Source organism: Petaurus breviceps, unplaced genomic scaffold (genome assembly GCF_028583685.1).
Source record: "Petaurus breviceps papuanus isolate PSGF00001 unplaced genomic scaffold, PetGlider_PUasm1.0 183, whole genome shotgun sequence".
Lineage (NCBI taxonomy): Eukaryota > Metazoa > Chordata > Mammalia > Diprotodontia > Petauridae > Petaurus > Petaurus breviceps.
In genome coordinates, this window is record NW_027185791.1 from 25,996,905 (window position 1) to 26,016,945 (window position 20,041).

At 37.1% G+C, this 20,041-nt stretch overlaps 1 protein-coding gene across 1 annotated transcript in view; it reads right to left on the bottom strand.

Annotated features, from left to right (window-relative positions):
• The window catches only part of CNTNAP4 (contactin associated protein family member 4), a 598,489-nt gene that overhangs the window by 469,885 nt on the left and 108,563 nt on the right, over nt 1-20,041 (bottom strand). The gene's annotated exons all lie outside the window — the stretch shown is intronic.

The window sequence follows — 20,041 nt, forward strand, 5'->3', positions numbered from 1 at the left end:
CAAACATCGATGTGCCATTATTAACATGCAGGTCTCCAGTTTTCCATAAAAAAGTGCATAGTATTTCAGAAAAGGAACTTACTGCAGTTCACAATCAATTGTGCATAAGCAAGCAGGTTGTAATCAATAACTTGGATGTTAAATCCCTCTCCACCACAATTACTATACAGGGCATGTATTCATTTTCCATTTATTTTTGCAAACTATAAATTGAGAATCAATACCAGTTCTACTTTTAGCTGAAGGAGAACTGACTTAAACACCAGAAAAAGTGTACAAATGCCCTTTCTGTACTGTAATGGCACTGCTGTCTGAAAAAATGAAAAAGTAAGCAAAATACATACCATTTGAGGAGAAGAAAAATATTATAAAATAGAAACTCTTTTTGGGGTCAGGAACACATCATTTATATAGTAAGTTACAGAAAAACCCTGGAGTCAAAGTGTTATTTCCATGCTATCCAAGAGCCAGATTGTAATAAAAAGAAAATGCCGTATTTTTTTAGTGACATTTTAACCTTCAACAAAAAAAACAAAACCTAACTCTTTATATACTACACAAGCACTCTTCAGAAGTTATTTCTCAAACTGATAGATACATAGGTCTCATAAGTGTGTGTCTGTGTCTCTGTGTGTGTCTGTGTATGTACAGAAATATGAAAGGGTAGAGTGGTGAACCTGAACTCAAGAACTGCTTCCCATTTAACTTGGACATACTCTGGTGCGACCCCCGGCCAGTAATTTAACCTCTCAAAGCCAGAATCCACTTTCTCAGCCTGAGGTACGAAGAAGAGAGTACTCTGGGCTGGATAAGGGTCCTCAGTGTTAATATTCTCATCTCATTGTGTGATAAACGTTCTCTGATTGAACTGGACAGGTCATTTAGGATTAGCTGGCTAAAAAATTGATCACACTACAGGAAAAGCCTTAAAAAGCCTGAGTTCCTCAACTGTGTAGCCAGTCCAGTCATGAGTCAGCATTTGAGTGAGAACACAGATCTCGGAGAATGAACAAACAAGTCAGGGTGGAAAGGAGACAGGAAAAGAGGAGGAGACTTTCTCTCCTCATCCTTCCCCTCCTACCCTATCCCACCCCGCCAAAAATGTCAGGAAAACTGGGAAGTGGAGACATTCCACCCACTGTATCCCATATTCCAGAGGCAGGGTTAAAAACAGGCAGCAATGCTGCTGCTAAAGGCCCAGGAGCAGGCTCTCTGACAAAGAAAAGATCTGGTCATGGCCTTAGGAGAGAAGCACAGCTAAAAAAAATGAGCCCTGGAGAACTCAGATGCATAACCCACATACCAGAGAAGCTGCATCCAGAAAGTAAGCACCTGATGGACTATCGGCACTTTGAGGGCAGGGGCGGGTTTTTTCCCCTCTTTTCTGTACTCCCAGGATTTTATTGATCAGTGGGAGGATTCCCTGAAATGAAAAGGACACCTGGGTTTTATAGTAACAAATATGTGGCGAGTAACATAGTAACAAGCTTTGTAGCTACTGTTCTTACTGTGGCATCTTAGCAAATCATTTCCCTTCCAACTAATTGTGGCGAAGTGTTAAAGCTGGTGGGCTGGAGAGTCAGCTATGTGTGCTGAAGCAGTTTGGGTGACTGCATTTTAACTTGGAATACATGACAGGAAGCATGCAGAAGATGAAGCATGTTCCCTAACCCCATCTCCTTGTCGGAAACAGGGACCAATCAAAATACTTAGAGAGCAGCTAAGAGGCACTAATCCCATCTCTTGATTATGGGATCCAATCAAAATGCTTTTGACCAAATTTGGAAGATGCTCACTCCTATGCATCAGAAAGCACAGCACAGCTCGAAGGGAGACTGGCCCTCCCAAGCTATTTCTGCCTTGGCAGGTAGAATAAAATACGTTTAACTTGATGAACTTGGCTCTTTCTTCTGGGCAAGGGTTGAGCAAGGATTTCTTTTAACAGTAGGGGTTTGTGGACAATGGTTTTAGAAGTAAATACCCACAAATATGTGCAAGGGTAGGAGCCACCAAGTAGGTAGATATAAGGTAATGAAAATTCAGTAGGGTGGAAAGGTCAGAGAGCAGGTGACACGCATTCTCCACTCCTTTCTGGATTTCTTTCATGTGTTGTCTTCATGCATTAGAATGGAAGCTTCTTCAGAGCAGAAAATATCTTGCATGCTTGTATGTGAATCCCCTGTATTTAGCAATGTCAGGCACAAAATGAGTATTTAATAAATGTTTTATCCATATACATATGTGGGAATATAAATATATATGTGTATATACATATTTACATGTATATAAATGTGTATGTGTATATATGTATATGTGTATATATGTGCATATACATAGTTTACACATATACAATATTCATGCATATCTCACATATATATTTGTTTTTCCCCACTTAGGTTTATCTAGTCAAAGTAAAGGGAACAGTTATATATATATATATATGTGTGTGTGTGTGTGTGTGTGTGTGTGTGTGTGTGTGTGTATAAAATTCTCCAATTAATTCAGTCCCTAATACTTGTTCTTCATGAAAATAATATTTCCATCTATGTATAGCTAAAATATTCAAGAATATTAATTGACTGGAAGGAATTTTGAGGGCTCATTTGGGTTCATCTCTGACAGCAAGCACCAAAATAGCTAAGCTATCCAGGACAGGTTATTATTCTGTTTATGTTAGAAAATATTAAAGGATAGAGACAGCCCATTTTCCCTTGTTAGCTGTTTCAGTGATTTGTCTACCTGATAGATAAGAAATCTTTTTTTACATAGGGAGAGCTAGTCACTTTGAATCTGATCACTGAACTCTTTAAACAGGCCATTTGCAGAAAACTTGAATAAATTTAGCTCTTCAAATGTGGTAGGCTGATTTGGATTTGTCTGGGAAGACTGTTACTTGAACAAGAATGATCTTGGTTGTCATCCCACAAAGTTCAAATTCAGAGATTCTGTCCAACTTTACATTGTTTCCCTTGAGTCCATTATGCTTCTTTTGTTTATATCCATTCATTCATTTACTCATCTATTCTTTTTTGTTTTGTTTTATTTCAGGACAACTTCTTCATCTCCTTGTCAATCAGACCATATATACATATATATATATATATAATCAGTAATATTTTTATATCCAATTTCCAGATTCTTTTTTGTTTCTTAAGTGATAGCCTGAAAATCTAATTGTTTACACATAATTTTAGGACAATATCTATTTAATGAAGTGTTTTATCCTATAGGCAACAAAAGAAATGACTAAAGAAGGAAATCTGACTATTGTTTTTGATATAAATTGTCTGCCTTATAATTTAAATTTTCACTCATCATACTTTTTTAAAGTGAGGTTTTCAAATTAGATAGAATGTTTAAATAGCATGCTCTCCCCATTCAAAAATTTGATTCCTCTAAATAATGTTTTCAATTTGTATATAATATTGCCTTTATTTCTAGCCCTCATTAAAAGAAACATTAAAGCAATAATAAATTATAGAAGAACTACATTCTAAGCCAGGATTTTGCATGCAACTGAGCCATTTTTCATTTAAAAAAATGAATAAATCATTAAATATTAAGTGAACCTATTTTTCCTTCCAAGTGCAATTTATAGCTGTATATAAGTGTTATGCTCTATAATGACTCTTTTTTTTTCTGTTCAGATGAACTGAACAGTATGTTTTCTCTGCTATACTTCCCAAAGTTAGGTAATCATATTATGCAATATTGAATACCATCACAATTAAATCCTTGTATTAAAAATATGTTAACTGTATAATATAACATAATATATGTTAACTATAAAAATGATATGTTAACTGTACATTAATTCATGTTGTCATTTATTGTAAATGTATCAGGGTTTTATTAACAATAAACACTTGTTGACAATGAAAAAAATAGGGAATGATTATTCTTATATTAAAGATGGTTGTTCTTATAAGAATTCTCATATTAAAGCTGAAATAAGCTGTCACTATTTAACACTTGCTTTACTCTTTCTAGTTTGGCTAGTTCCTTTTCCTCCTTGGGAAGTTCTCAGATACTTTACAACATTTTGGTCCAAATTCTTGAAGGACCACCCCATCCATTTAGAGAAAGCTAAGGTTAGTTAGAAGATACTGTATTGCCAGTATTCAGGGATCGGTCTCTCCTTCCCCCTCCCCCCCCAGGCGACCTTTATTTTTAATATTCATATTTAAAAAGTTTTAAGTTCCAAATTTTCTTCCTCCTTTCTTCACTTTCTCCCTTTCTGAGATGGTAAGCATTTTGATATAGTTTATATGTACAAAATAATGCAAAACATATTTTATATTAGTCATATTGTGAAAGAAGACACAGATGAAAATAAAAGAAAGATAAAGTGAAAAATAATATGTTTTGATCTAATTTCTGATGCCATCAGTTCTTTTTCTGGATGTGGAGAGCATTTTTCCATCATGAACCATTTGTAATTGCCTTGAGTCATTGTATTGCTGAGAATACCTGACATTCCCAGTTGATCATCATACAATATTTTTGTTACTGTGTATAATGTTCTCCTGGTTCTGCTCACTTCGCTGTGCAGCAGATTGTATGTTTTAAAAGTTATTTTTTAAATAGTTAGTTTTATCATTTCTTATAGCATAATAGTATTCCATTATAATCATATACTTTTCTAACTAACTATTCCCTAATTGAAGGACATCCTTTCAATTTCCATTATTTTGTCACCACACAGAGTGCTGCTATAATTATGTTCGAACATGGAGGTCCTTTTCCATTTTTTATGATCTTCCTGGGATATAAACTTGGTAGTGGTATTGCTGGATCAAAGAGCATGCACAGTTTTATAACCCTTTGGGCATAGTTCCAAATTGTTCTCCATGATATTTGAATCCGTTTACATCTCCACCAATACTGCCTTAGTGTCCCAGTTTTCCCAGATCCCCTCCAACAATTATCACTTTCCTTTTCTATCATATTAGTCAGTCTGATAGGTATGAGGTGGTACCAACTCTTTTTGTAAATTAAGGTTTTATTGATATTTTCTCCTCCCTATATCACTATAGTATCAATTTCCCTCCTTCTCCCTGTGAGTCATTCCATATAACAAATAGTATTTTTTAGAGAGGGAAAAAACAAAACAAAGCAGGACAACTGATCAGTACATTGAAAAGTCAGTGCAAGCCTGCGACAATATTTCAGGAATTTAGATATTAGTCAATATACCAGATTATAATTACTCTAAGTTTTGGAAGGCTCTGGGTCACTGTCTTGCCTTGAATTGATGGTATGAATGCCTTTGTCGCTCTACTGCTCAAACTCTCCAAGGCAGCCCCATGATTTGTACTGGCTTTAAGAACATTCAGACCTTTGACAGGGCAGATTTTACTGTCTGTCTTTCCATCCTCACTGCTAGAATTTTGATGATCTGGAATGAGTTGTTTCTTAGCTCATAAAGTATGTCTGAGGGGGGTTGCTTTTGGCTGCACCTACTCTGGGAGAAAAAGGTCCCATTATTAATTCTCTGGGATTTTCTCAAAGTTTTTAAGTGATCAGTCTTTCTCAAACAGATCACCCTCAGTCTTTGCCTCTGGGGACCCTTCTTTGGGAAGCAGAAAAAGCCACATTCTCTTTGGGACTTGAGTGACCTATGGTACATATTGCTCAGCCAGTCTGGGGAATAGGATTTATGGGAAGTTATTGTTAGAAGGCTATTTCATCAGTCAATCAACATTTATTAAATACCTGCTAGATGCAAAACGAGCAAGTGAGGGAGAGAGACAGAGAGAGAGAGGGAGGCAAAAGACAGTCTTTGGCTTCAATGAGCTCACAATTTGCATGGAGGAAAAAACAAGCAAATATGTACAAATAAGCTATATAAAGGAAAAATAAGAAATAATTAAGAGAGACAAGGCAGTAAAATTAAGAGAGAATGGTAAAGACTTCCTGTAGAAGGTGGGATTCTAGAGAAGCCTTAAAGGAAACCAGGAAGTCAGTAGTTAGAGATGAGGAGGGAGAGCATTTCATACATGGGGGATGGCCAAAGAAAATACTCAGACCCAAGATTGTCTTGTTTGTGGAACAGCAAGGAGTCCAGAGTCATTGGATCTAAAAATATGTGGAATGGAATAAGGTGTTAGAAAACTGAAAACGTAGAACAGAGCTAGGTTATGAAAAAGACTTTTCATGCCAATTTTTAGAAAAATGTGATCCTGGTGACAATAGAGAACCACTTGAGTTTATTGACTGGGGTGTGTTGTGTGTGGGGGTATGTGTGTGTGCAGTGTGTAACATAGTCACACCTACACTTTCGGAAAATAACTTTGGTGTCTGAATGGAGGATGGATTGGAGTGGGAGGAGACCTGAGGCAGGCTATTCCAATATTCCAGGTATAAGGTGATGAGGGCCTATGTCAAAGTTAGTAGCGTCAGAGGTGAGAAGGGGGCACATAGGAGAGATGTTGCAAAGGTGAAATCTATAGGCCTTAGAAACATTGGATATAGGAATTAAGGTTTTAAGGGTGGCACTTAGGTTGTAGACCTAGGACTGGGAAGGTAGTGTTACCCTGTACAGTAAGTAGTAGGTAAGATTGAAGAGGGTTTAGAGGGAAAGGAAATTTATTCTTTTTTGGATATTTTTTCATTTAAGGTGTCTACTGGACAACCAGTTTGAGATATCTGCAAGGCAGTTGGAGATCCAAGACTAGAGGTCAGCTAAGAGATTAGGGCAAAATAGGGCAATTTGAGAATTATCAGAAGAAAAGTGATAATTAAGTCTATGGGAGTTGATGAAATCACCAAGTAAAATATTTACAGAGGGAGAAGAGAAAAGGACCAGGACTGAATCCTGAGGGACATCTACACTTAGAAGACTTGACCTCAATGATGATTCAGCAAAGGAGACTGAGAAAAAAATAACCAGAGAGGTAGGAGGTGAACCAGGATATAGTAGTTCAGTATTCAGAAGATCTAGAGATATGAGAGCAATGTGAACCCAGTGATCCAAAGTGTCAGAGGTTATAGAAAAGTCCATGAGAATGAGGACTGACTGAAATTGGATTTGGTAGTCAGGAGACCATTGTGAATTCATAAGAGAAGTAAAGTGGAATTCTCTAGCATCAGTGAAAGCCCAGTTTGGGTTGTGTAACATAAATTTGTATTGAACCTAGTCAGGCTAATTATGAGATTTTCCATACCTGCATTTAAAAGCAAATGTTTGGGAACAAAGAGGTAAATGATGGGAGTGACTCAATACAGAGGTGTGATAGTGCATAACTGAAGATAAAATTAGAGGCTGGGAATTCAAGGGAGGTGGGCAGTGTAGGGTGTAACTGAATAAGGAGCAAAGGGTAGGAAAAGAAGTCACAGAGACTATTGTTGGGAGATGACTTGGGAGAGGGGTCAAGGAATTGGAAGACACGTTATGGACAAAAAGTAGGTTTTCATAAGAGAATTCAGAGAGAAGGTTGAAAATCCAGTAGCTTATGGTGACATCACAGACAAGGCCAAATTGCAGCTACAAAGATATGAAACTCAGAAAGGTTATTGTAGATTCTTTATTTAAGCTATAGGAAATTTCATATGTAGATTACATTTTAAAAATCCATTTAATGGGAACTATGGAGGTGTCAAATGAAAATAGCATTGGCTTGTGTATGATCTCTGATTAATGGAAAAGATTAATACAATTAAAAACTCAAGTTCAGAGCAGGGAAGGATCTTTGAGATCAGCTGATCCATCTCCTTACTTTTCAGTTGAGTTGAGACTAAACTTGAATCCACATATATTCTAATATTGAAGAACTGTATCTTTAACCTGAAAATTAGATCAACATTTCATTGTATTTGTGTCAGAGAGTGGTCATTAATTACATGAGCTGATTTTTACCCCCTGAAAGACAGGCTAGTCAGTCCAATTCACTAAGCATCTAATAAGTGCACAATGTAAGTAAATCTCTGTGCTATTTATCTTTCGGGGCTGGGAATATGAAAACAAAACAGTCCTTGTTTTCATGGAACTCACATTCTACTGGGGAAATCAGCACTATGACAAGTCTTCTGCTTTCTACTATAGAAGCACAGATTATTAGAGCCAGAAGAAAATTTAAGGCTGAACTAAGTTAAATTTATAGGTAAAGATGAAATATTATAGAAATGAATGTAATTTATGTAAGGTCATATAGCATATTTCAGACTAGTAAACATTACCCAGGTTGTACTGGCAAATACTTAACACCTTGCTAGAAAGAAAACAAAACAAAGAATCCAAAAAAGAAAGAAGAAAAATGTGTTCACAACATACTTTTAAGGTTAATCTGCATTATGATTGTCTCCTTTACTTTCTCAAGTCTGGAAAATCGACAAAACAATAAATGAAGCCTTGATATATACCCTTTGCTGATTTTCAAAGTGAAAATGCTTACACTGGAAATTTAACAATCAGTGCTCAGGAATTGGTACAAGTTGTCTCTAGGACATCCCTGATCCAGCTTCCTTTCACAATGAGTTGCCATTTTGCATTATGTCATAGCTTTGAAGGGAGATGCTTGCAATAGAGTCAGTGTGGCAAATGCTGTGCCCCCTCCCTAAAAATTAGTGCCCAATCCCCACATCTCCAACCCTGAGGTGCACTAAAAAGCAGGAGTTGTAATCTTGTCCTACATCTTTGACAAGGTGACAATGGCAAATTTAGGAGCTGTGTGTATGTATGGTAAGTAATTCAGTGAAGATATAGAAAGAATCAATACTATTTTTTTTCCTTTTTGAGAAAACTGTTCCAGAGGGTGGAGCATATGTTTCAAAGTTTGCATTATAAATAGTGTTGACATTGTCAAAGTAAAGTATAGCTTCTTAATTCTGAAAGAAATGATGCAGTCTAATTCAGGGGTGGGGAATGTGCAACCTCAAAGCCACATGAGGCCACAGGTTCCCCAGCCCTGGCTAAGCCCTTCACATAAGAGAAGAGAGAACTGACTTCCAGAGCAGTGAATACCTCACCCAATATCACATTGAAGCTAGCACCTTAGCACTCCCACTTAATAGGCCCTTCTTCACACATCAATGGTTTTCAAAATGGCTTTGTTCATGGCACATAATCATTGCAGTTAGAAACTTCCATACTTAAATATGGAACAAAGAAAGATTCCTGGACTCTCAGGCCTATATAGACCCAAGCCCGAGGAATACAACTATTTAAAGTGCCCCAAAGACTTGGTTAGATTATTTTGTTAGACAATCAGCTCTTTCCTTCTTGATCCAATAATAGAGTTTTACATCCCATAACTGACTCATCTTTTTGACACATTTTAAACTTCTTCACTTGTGACAACATTCTGTGATTACATTGGATATTGGCTGCAAATTCTCTCTCTCCAGATCTCACACTTTAGTCATTATCTTACAAAATATACTTTACACTTTTCCTTCTACCCAAGTTTTTTTTCAGTTATATGTTTCTTGATTGTTTTATGATTTTTATATTAGTATCAGTCTTGTCTACATTTGGGAGGGGCAGTATGAGTGCCAAAGGATGGAAGGATGTGTTTTTTGTCAGCATTTTCACCTCTCCTTCCCAATGCCATATGTGCACCTTGGCTGATCAGACATTTAAGGAAAAAGAGTGTTCCTGGATAGTGGCAATGCTTCCAGCAGGAAGCCATGGAAGACTACAGGAGAATATTACATGGGAGCTATACCTATAAGGGATATTCGGACAAGGAAGAAGGAAATGCCCTGGAATTCCCCTTCTCCAGGATGGCATACCCTTTTATAATTAACCTCTACTAAGCACAAAACACTGAAAAGAGAATAACAATGTTTCCTTTTCTAAGCATTATTTTCATGTCAGCATTAACTGAATACTGCTTTCAGGTACTCTGTGAAATTACAATTTTGAAGTCTGTCAATCAGTAATTTAATCTTAAAGGAACATATCAACCGCTATTACAAAATGTCTAAAAGGTGCCAATATGCATTGCCATGTGTCACACTTACAGTATACTGAAACTGAAGGAAAAGGGCATTTTTTTTTTGTAATATGCTATGGAATGTAGTTTGCAGAATTGTATCTGCTCTTTCTGCTGAATAAACCACAGATATACGTTTGATAGATTGCTAACACACTGTGATGTTAATAGGAAGTCCTTGGTTTAGAGACAACCAATGGCTTTCAGAATGCTGGCTTATAGACTTAACAGGTTTAAGAGTTAGCCCGATTAACCTCCAGGGAAGGAGGGAAATAGAGAAGCAGTTAACTGCACAGCCAGAGGCTGATTGAATTTAGAGGTATAATAGCAGCTATTTAAAGTTCAGATGTAAGAAAATGGAAAACCCCCCAAAATGAATGACCAAAACCAAAGATGAAGGATAAGACTATGTGAAAGAAAAACAAAAGCTGATTAAACATAATAAAAGAAAACTCTAAAGCTATAAGAGTCAAAACACAGGTTGAGAAATGATGATGTGGTCCTATCAAGCACTTCTCAATTGCCTCGTTGCACAATATACTATAGCCAAGGAAAAGAATAAATAGACTCCACTGAGTTTTATTACCAATATAATAAAAGAATGTGCTACATTTTCAAAATAGGAAGTACTTTGCATGGCAAATATCAGAACAGACTTACTGTAAGCATAACTTTTCAAAGAGGGAATAAAGTATCCACCATTTCATTATAAAACAAGAAATACAATTGTATACTTATTTTAAAGACTAATATAGGTCTCTAGAATATGTTAAGTATGAAACACATAACAACATTTATTTCAAGTAATTATTCTACTGAGTAATGAAAATGAATTTGAGTTATGCATCGCCTGATTTTGAATGAGAGTCAATAACTGAAGAACGTTGAGTTTTTATCAGATGAAGATTGATTAAAAGAGTTCAGAGTGTTCTGCCTGGAGAAGGAAATACTCTAGCAGGACATGAGAATTGTCTTCAAGTATTTCAAGTAATGAAATGTAAAAGAGGTCTTAAAACATTTTTTCCAACTCTGAAATTTTGTAATTCTGTGAAATTATTTAATATTAATTTGTGTAAATTAGAGAATAATTGAAGTAAAATTATGATGGTCAATTGTAGCTAACTCTAAAACATATTTAAAATATTCAGAAGCTTAATGCAATTTACTAAAATAATTCATGTGAAGTGCCTTCTGAGTTCAAGTGAATATAAATCCCACTTCCCCTAAAATGGAGGATTTGAAGTTGAAGCATAATGAATTTAATAAAATTCAACTCAGCAAAAACACGATTATCCTGTGCATATTGCATAAAGAACATTGTGTTAGGTCCCATGGGGAATAACTAAGTTTAGATAAGACTCACAGACCCTGTCTTCAAGAAACTTAAAGTAAAATCATAGATAAAACATAAAATAAATACACAAAATAAAATTACTATAATTTAAATGCATCAGACAGGTTGAAAACAAAATGATAATTAATGAGTAGGGGGTGTGATGTTTCTGAGTGTGCTACTATAACAGCAATGCTACTTGCACCTACAGTAAGACCCATAATACCAGCAGACAGGATGGCTGCTACTGTGTTTCCCCGATAATAAGACCTATCCCGAAAATAAGCCCTCCCCTTACTGTGTAAGATTCCTCTAAAATAAGCCCTCCCCCGAAAATAAGCCCTATTGAGATTGCTACTGTAGTGAAGGTGATCCTCTGTGCTACACACTACATTACGGTACCCTCTGTATGCACCGACCTCCCCTCCCCCCCGGGTGAAACGCACGCCGTGCTCCGAGCTGCATCCAATCAGAGCTGCAGCAGTGAGCGCGTCATCCTGTTCTTCCCAGTGATTTGCTTGCTGGCGCTATTGAGAGCAGTGCCGTGGAGGAGAGCTGAGGCAGGACAACATAAGCCCTCCCCTGAAAATAAGCCCTCTGGTGTTTTTCTTTCCAAAAAAATTAATAAGACAGTGTCTTATTCTTGGGGAAACACGGTAGCACAGGTTCTTTCATCTGCTTTTCTAAAGGAAATCGACTCAAAAAGGGTTAACAGTCTTTAATCAAACACACACACACACACACACACACACACATACACACACAATCATTTACTTAGTTCAGGGACATAAGCCAGCACCCTGAACTTCAGAGAAAATACAAACAGAAATTATAAGCAGAAATAATAGCATAAAGACCAACAGACAACTTCCATCCATCTGACCAAATAATACATACATCACAGATTAACAGACAGCTGCAACTACCTTACCATTACTTCCATACATAGTTACCAGAGAGAGAAGCACCAACATCTGGGTTTTCAAAGCCCAGGGTAGCGGTGGGGAGTGGGGGGTAGGGTGTGGGTTGCTTCTTAATGGTTTTTCAGAGTCTCATTGGGCTACATCACTCCAACACCCTTCCCATGAGTAAGTCCCAAAGGAAATGGCTAACCTCAGAATACAGACCCGCTTGTTCAGGGTCTGAGGGCATCACAACTCTTGTGACCCAGTGCTTAATTACAAACTAAGAAAAGGTGTGGGCCTTCCTGAAAAACAAGCCTCCCCTCATCAAGCTTCGCTTGTTAGTCTCCAAGGGAGGCCTATTAATGGGGGGAGGGGGGCAATCTTCAACTCCCATTAACATTATGGATGCTCATGGTATGTTCACTTCGTGGAGGATGTGCTGTTTAAATTAAGATTTAAGTAATAATTAGGAATTCAGTAGACAGAACAGGACGAAGAAAAACATACCAAGAAGAGGGAACATTCCATTTAAAGAGGACAGTGTGAACAAAGACAGACAGGAAAGTAATGTACTGGGCATTTAAAAAAGACAGACAATAGTCCAGTTTGAGTGAAATATACTCTGTGATAAAAAGTAGAAGGAGAAATCATTGGAAATGTGTGGTGGCAGCAGACTGCATTAGATGCTAAATATCTAATGAAGGATTTTAAACTTTGCTTTGTAAGGAATAGGAAAAAAAACTAGAGGTGTTTTAGCAGAAGAATGTAATAAACACTGCTAGGTATGAGAGGCTCAAAGGAGAGCCCATGCAGTATGCCCTCTGGCTCTAACGGGAAAGCATTTATTCTAAAAGACTTCATTATTGGGAGAATGAGTTCTGTGACCATACAAGCAGATGGGCACATGCTCAGGCCTCTGACTAAAAGTGCGTGCGCAGTAAGAGGCTTCAGGTGTCAGGTGGGCTCTTGTGATACCTGTCCCTGGAGGAAGCATCAAAATGGATTAGTCACTGAGTGGAGAACAGGGCCCAACTCAACTGCCCTAAAGATGAGGGATTTCCCTCTCCTCCCTCTTTTTTCCTCTTTTTGGAGTCTGCCACTTGAGATTCTTCCCTGGATTTGGGAAAGGGGGAGGAGTAGATTCTCTCCCCTCCCTTTCAAAAGCAATGGTGACTACATATGCATACTTTGTAGAATATACATACAGAATATTTGTACATAGTACATACACATCTAATATTTGCATAGTAAATATGTACATAACATATTTGTTTCATCTAGACAAGTCAGAGATTAGACCTTAAATCCTTGGCTTTTTTTGTTTGTTTGTTTGTTAAAGCACAGTGCAAACAGTCATCCTGAGATGGTCATTTCTAGTCTTGGTAGCAACCTTCTGAGTTCAATCAATCAGCTAGTAAACTAGACACTGTGCTAAGCACTGGGATTTAGGGACTACTGAGTCATGCTGGTTGTTCAGTAGGAATCAGTGTTTGCAACAACTTCTCAGAGAAGATGACGATGGCTGAAAAAAGGACTAAGCAAGCTGAAACGATATTTCCGCCCCACTTCTACCCTCTCATTAGGTTTTTCCTTGGCTGTTATTTTCCATGTACTTTGTATTGGTATATATTAGTTCGAATATTTTCTCCCCATCCTAATGTGTGCTCCTTGAGGTCAGGGATTATGCTTTTGCCTTTCATTCAATCACCAACAATTAGCACAGTATCTAGCAATAGTAATTGCTTAATAAATTGATTTTTTGGCAATGATCTGGGCAAAGAATTGAACAGGAAGAAAGAGAGCCACTTAGATTGTCTTTTAAAAACTTCAATGGTTTAATGACCCCAGACTTTTTCCTGAAATTGGGGCCTATAAAGGACAAAAGAACAATTTATCCAAAGTCATGAATTTGTTCAGTTACAAAGACAAAGATCTCTTCAATTGTAAAATGATATCTAACTCTGAGAATTACTGTGAAATCAAACGAGATGTTTGTAAAGCACTTATCACAATACCTAGAACTAGTAGGAAACAAGTAGAAGTGAACAAGGATTCATTAAGTGGCCAACCTAGCCCCAAGTTATGATTAGTGAAATTTTACTATCTGAGGTAGAATCTCTTGCAACTGTAAATTGATATTGTTGAGGTGGTTTCTTCTTTTTCCTCCTCCTCCTCCTCCTCCTCCTCCTCCTCCTCCTTATTATTATTATTTTGCCTCCATGCTTACATGGGTGTTGGACTAAGAGTTGGGCAGAGAGATCTAAGACCAGAAATCTAGGGATTAGCATCTGTGATGGGGAAAAGGGCATGTCAGAATCAAGACAAGGTTCACCAAAATATTTCCTACAGTTTAGAATAAATTGTTAAGAAAAAAATCAAATGTCCAAGAAGTAAGAAGTTAAAACAGAGTAGACAGCCACTTTCAAGATAAAACAAAGGATCTGAGGACCGAGACATGAAACGAATGAAATTTTCAACAACATTTTATTTAATTACCATAAACTTTAGCCACGGAAATTTCATATGGAACAAAACCTTTCATTAGCTATTGGAGACTATTTTTCATATTAATGAGATTAATTTAATTAATTAATGAGATTTCCTATTTGTTTCCTATGTCTTCCTATGAAATCTCATTTATACTAATTAAATAATATGTTGTTGAAATTTCATTCATTTCATTTCTTGAAAATATGCAGTTAATGAGATTTTCTATGTGTCCAGACTTGAGGGACACCCCGTAGAAGACTTGAATAAGTCTTAGTTATCAAAAGAAAGTCAAAGTGAACTAGGAAGTAGGAGATGTTCATACTTGGGGATTCGTTCTCCCTAAAAACAATATGGTGTCAGAAGTGGAATTCCATGGTGGTTGCCCAGAGTTTAGCCTAAAGGATGTCAAAGACCATGGAAGCTGAGTAAGTCTGTGTTTTTAGGATTCAGTATGGGCAGGACTGACCAACATGGGATCACATTGAACATGGTAAGAAAATGGTGAGTCCCCTTGGATTCAGTTAGGACACAGTCCAGGCCCTGAATTTGAATGTCCAGAAAATTAAGGCGCTATACTTGACCTTAGCCCAGGGAAAGACTCAGATTGGGGTAGAAATTGCCCCACCATCCTAACAGGGCAAAGAAATACCTCCCTTTGACTTGATAAGTAGCAGCTAAAAATTAAAAAAACAAACAAACAAGCAAACAAAAAAACCCCAAAACGAAAATGATGGGTTAAAATTAGGCTAGAGGTCTTTTAATAGAGCTGTCTTTTTCTTTCTTTTTTCAGATGTTACTGACTAAATTGTCATTAACCCAACAGCTTACCATTCAAGGAAAAAGCCACATGTGACTCAAAGGGACTGTCATCTGAGAATTGCCATAGGTGGATATCTATGCACGGGTATGTTGAGGGGATGATTTTGCACAGACTAAAGTAAGATTCCCTTGACACATTCCCCACTGTGCTATTCCTTTTCTGAAAAAGAAATTTTCCCATATGGTTAATTCGGAGACTGACTGTGACACTCTGTGAGTAATGTAGAACCTTTTTGTATGATTGACTGGTACCTGGAATCAGATGGAGCTAGGGGAAGTTTTCCTCCTGTTATGCTTTTGTCAGATCAATCTGTGACCATGTTGCTGTTGTTAAAGCCAAGTCCCTCCTTTTTCCTTTCATAGCAAATTTTTATTTTCAGGGCAGGTGAATTATAGATGTTTTTGCCATTACAATACTAAATTTATTAATTAATAAATGCATTCATGCTTATATATGTATATATATGTGAATATATATGTGTAAATATATATATATATATATATATATGTATGTGTGTGTATCTTTTAAAAATTTCTAAATGGGATATGCAAGCTTTCAGAATGGTTTAGCAGTAAATTTCCAAAAGTGTATTAAGTACCTAATATATAAAATTGCATTAATAATTATAAAGAAAATTTTAAATGATATCAGTTTTTTTTTCTACTTTGAAATCTCTATGATAATATTAGGCGAAAGGAAGGCTTATGTTATGAGTCAGCCCCTCATGAAAAGGCCCCCTTAAAAACTCAGTTTACCTAAAGAATCTGTTTAAGCAGGGTTGTTATCTTTGTTATGGGAATGGAAATCAAAGATCTTCCCGGCCCCTTGGCCTTTTGGTTGGCTTAAGTGACTCTGAGAACCTTCCTTGATTTGAAAATATACTCTGTCCCCTAATAGGTTAAATATGGTCACATGGGGAGCCTGTGGCGGGGATGGGGGTGGGGAGGCTTCTTTTTCAGGAATGCCCACACCTGTCACTTGTTATTGGGCAGGAGGTCAAGAGGGTTGTTACATTCTCTGAGCCAGGAGAAGGCTATATAATCCCTGATGTGAGATTTTGCTTTGGGGCTCACTTTGAGACGAGGTGTGTGATTTGACCAGATGAGACTCTGGGCAGCCATTGAGCCCCCAGCTTTGGAAACCCAGATGTTGATGCTTCCCTCTCTGGTAACTGACTAGGTATGAATGTAATGGTCAGACAGCTGGAAGCCTGTCTGCTGATCTGTTTCTCTGTCTGTATTTTTTGTCTGCTTGTAACCTCTGTATTCTCTGAAGTTCAGGGTGCTGACCTTTTCCCCTGAACTAGGTAAATGACATGTTTGAGTAAAGCAAGATTATTCCATTTTGAGTTGCTTTCCTTTAGAAAAGCAGTTCTAAAAACCTGTGTTGGCAGCCACCCTGAGGATGCTGGGGTGCTTACTACTACAGTCTCCTTAAGGGATGTATGAAGTTATGATTTTTTTTTTGCTCTTTGGAGGGCAATTGGCATTAAGTGACTTGCCCAAGGTCACACGGCTAGTTTTTGTATTAAGTGTATGAGGCCAGATTTGAACTCAGGTCCTCCTGACTCCAGGGCCAGTGCTCTTCTCACTGTGCCACCTAGCTTCCCCTGAAGTTATGATTTTTAAACTGTTTCTTCAATTTTTATGACATTGAAAGAACAAGGGATTATGAGGTTTTATGATACATAGGGCCACAGTGCATTTGTTTCCTAGTGTAATTTTAAGTCTATTGACTCACAGTCGCTGACACTCAAATGGATCTACTACTATCTACAATGACTACTAGACATTGGGAAAAGTTTGTCACTAATTTGGCCCCTACCTTTCTTTAAAGAAATTCTTTCAAGCTTTGGATGAGATAGGATGTGAGGAGACACAATTGAGCCAGAATATTTTAATGAAACCTCTTTGAAATCATAACCCCACCTTCTGCTTACATAACTATGCTTCTGGTAGTATACGAATGTTCTGAGTTGTCCAAGAAAGGAAATGTCCCAAGAAAGGAAAATTGTGGATGCTTTATTATATTGTTTGGAAAACTTACTAATTATTACACTGTTTAAATCTAGCTAGAAATTGTTTGAACTCAGAATGAATGTCACACTGACCTTAGTAACTCTTCAGGAATGCTGGAGAGGGCTAGAAGGAATTTTGGGTTTCCTCAAGTTCTAGATCTAACCAAAATGTTCTCGTTTAGGGTTTTCACGCTTACATCTGGCTTTGAATCCACCTAGGTTTGTGTTTTGGGTTCTCCTCGTGTTTTGACTTTGTCCAATTTTATCGAATGTTTCTATTAACATTTATCAATCTCAATCTACCTTGTTTTCAAGGTGCCCTCTATTAATTGTGTATGTGTGGTTCATGTCTAGGTTATTGTTTTTCAGTCACGTCTTACTCTTTGTGACCCTGTGGACTCCAGAACATCAATTTTGTCCATGGGTTTTTTTGGCAAAGATTCTGGAGTAGTTTACTCTTTCCTTCTCCAGTGGATTAAAACAAACAGAGATTAAATAATTTGTCCAGGGTAACACATCAAATATCTGAGGCCAGATGTGAGCTCAGGTCTTACTGACTTCAGATACAGTGAACCTAAATAACTGTTTTCCCTGTGTGGGTACCTTTTTCTAAGTCCTATATAATGTAAACTTTTCAGAGCCTATAGTAGACAGAGCCACACCTCCTTTATGGCTTGTCCATCTTCTACCAAATGACCCAATATATTCTTTCTAAAATTGTTTCAGATTTTGGGGTTTGTTCTTAGGAATAAGAGAGGTTAATGAGCATTTGGAAAGAGAAAATTGGATTCTAATATTTAAGATAAGCATAGACCTAAATTCAATGAGGTCAATAATGACATCATCAGAGGTCAATAATGACATCATCAGAGGTCAATAATGGTATCAGCAATAAGAACACAGACATCTAAATCAAGAATGATCTGCCCTCTGTAACCTCTTAAATATCTTGCTGAAAGGGAATATCCTTGTGTCCATATTAACTTTCTCTGGCTCTATATATTTTCTTTGACTTGCCCTCCCCTCCCCCCCATGCCAGGAATGCTCTCCCTTCTCTATCCAACTACTGACCTCACTGACTTCCTTTGAGTTCTAACTAAAATTACATCTTCTACTGGAAGTCTTTCTCAAACCCTGTTAATTCTAAAGCCTTCCCTTTCTGATTATTCTTTTCCTTCCTTCCTTCCTTCCTTCCTTCCTTCCTTCCTTCCTTCCTTCCTTCCTTCCTTCCTTCCTTCCCTCCCTTCTTTCTTTCTCTTTCTTTCTTTCTTTCCTTTTTGGAGTGGGGAAGGAAGGGCAATTGGAGTTAAGTGACTTGCCCAAGGTCACATGTCTAGTAAGTGTTAAGTGTCAGAGGTCAGATTTGAACTCAGGTCTGTCTAACTCCAGGGTGAGTGCTCTATTCACTGTGCCACCTTGCTATCCCTTGATTATTTTTTACTTATCCTGTATAGAGTGTGTTTTATATATATTTGTTTACATGTTGTCTATCCCATTAGAATGGAAGGGCAGGAGCTGTCTTCTGTTTCTTTTTATATCCCCAGCACTTAGCACAATTCCTGCTACACAGTCGTCACTTAATAAATTTACTATGTATGGGGGTTTACTCTATTTATGGTTAGATAAGGTGTAGTAGACCGTATAACTGCTTTAGCCAGCTCATACAGACTCAGGAATGATTGTAAAATTTTAAGTGTGAGCATTTATAATTTAGTAATCCACGTATAAATCATGGCTTGATTTATTGTTTTGTTGACTCTCTAGATTTAGGAAGCTGCTAAATTTAAGCAGATTAAACTTAAAAGTCCATGTGCATGCATTCTTCCCCCTAGAGATTTGCCAACACACTCCTGAGCAGACATGAGACTACAAAAGAGCCTTAGGACCTCTGGATGGCTCTAAACATAATCTCTACTTAGCAGCTTCAAAATTTCAGCTACCACTATAAAACAAATGGCTTTCAGTCTTTACCTCTCACTTAATTGTCCATTTCTACTTGAATATCTTACTACCACTTCAAAATCAAAATGTTCTAAATTAAATATTCATGACAAACCTGCTTCTCAACTTTCTTCTTGCCTATTCAAACAAGGAAAATATATTAGATTAATCCATGATTCATTGTATCCTATTATTTCAGTCATTTAAGTTCTAATGGATTCTCCTTTAATTATTCTATTGTACATATGAAGATAAGAGTACAATAAATTTTTGCTGTTCACTTGATAAAATTATGGTTGATTTCAATATTCAACTAATATTTCACTGCTAATATATTTATGAAATTTATTACACAGAATGCGCATGTGAGGTATTTGAACTTGAGATGACAGCATTTTCCCTTAGGTACAACAAAGATCTATACTATACTGCCTGTTGTTACTTCACTATTTGTTATGAACCTAATATCTAAATATCCTGTAGAGATACCTGATTTTCCTGTTTTAAATTGGTACATAAGAACCGCCTCAGAAAAGAGGTTGTGGGAGATTTGAAACAAGTTGGCTTAATGAGAGGTGGTGGATAGAGAACAAGCATTTA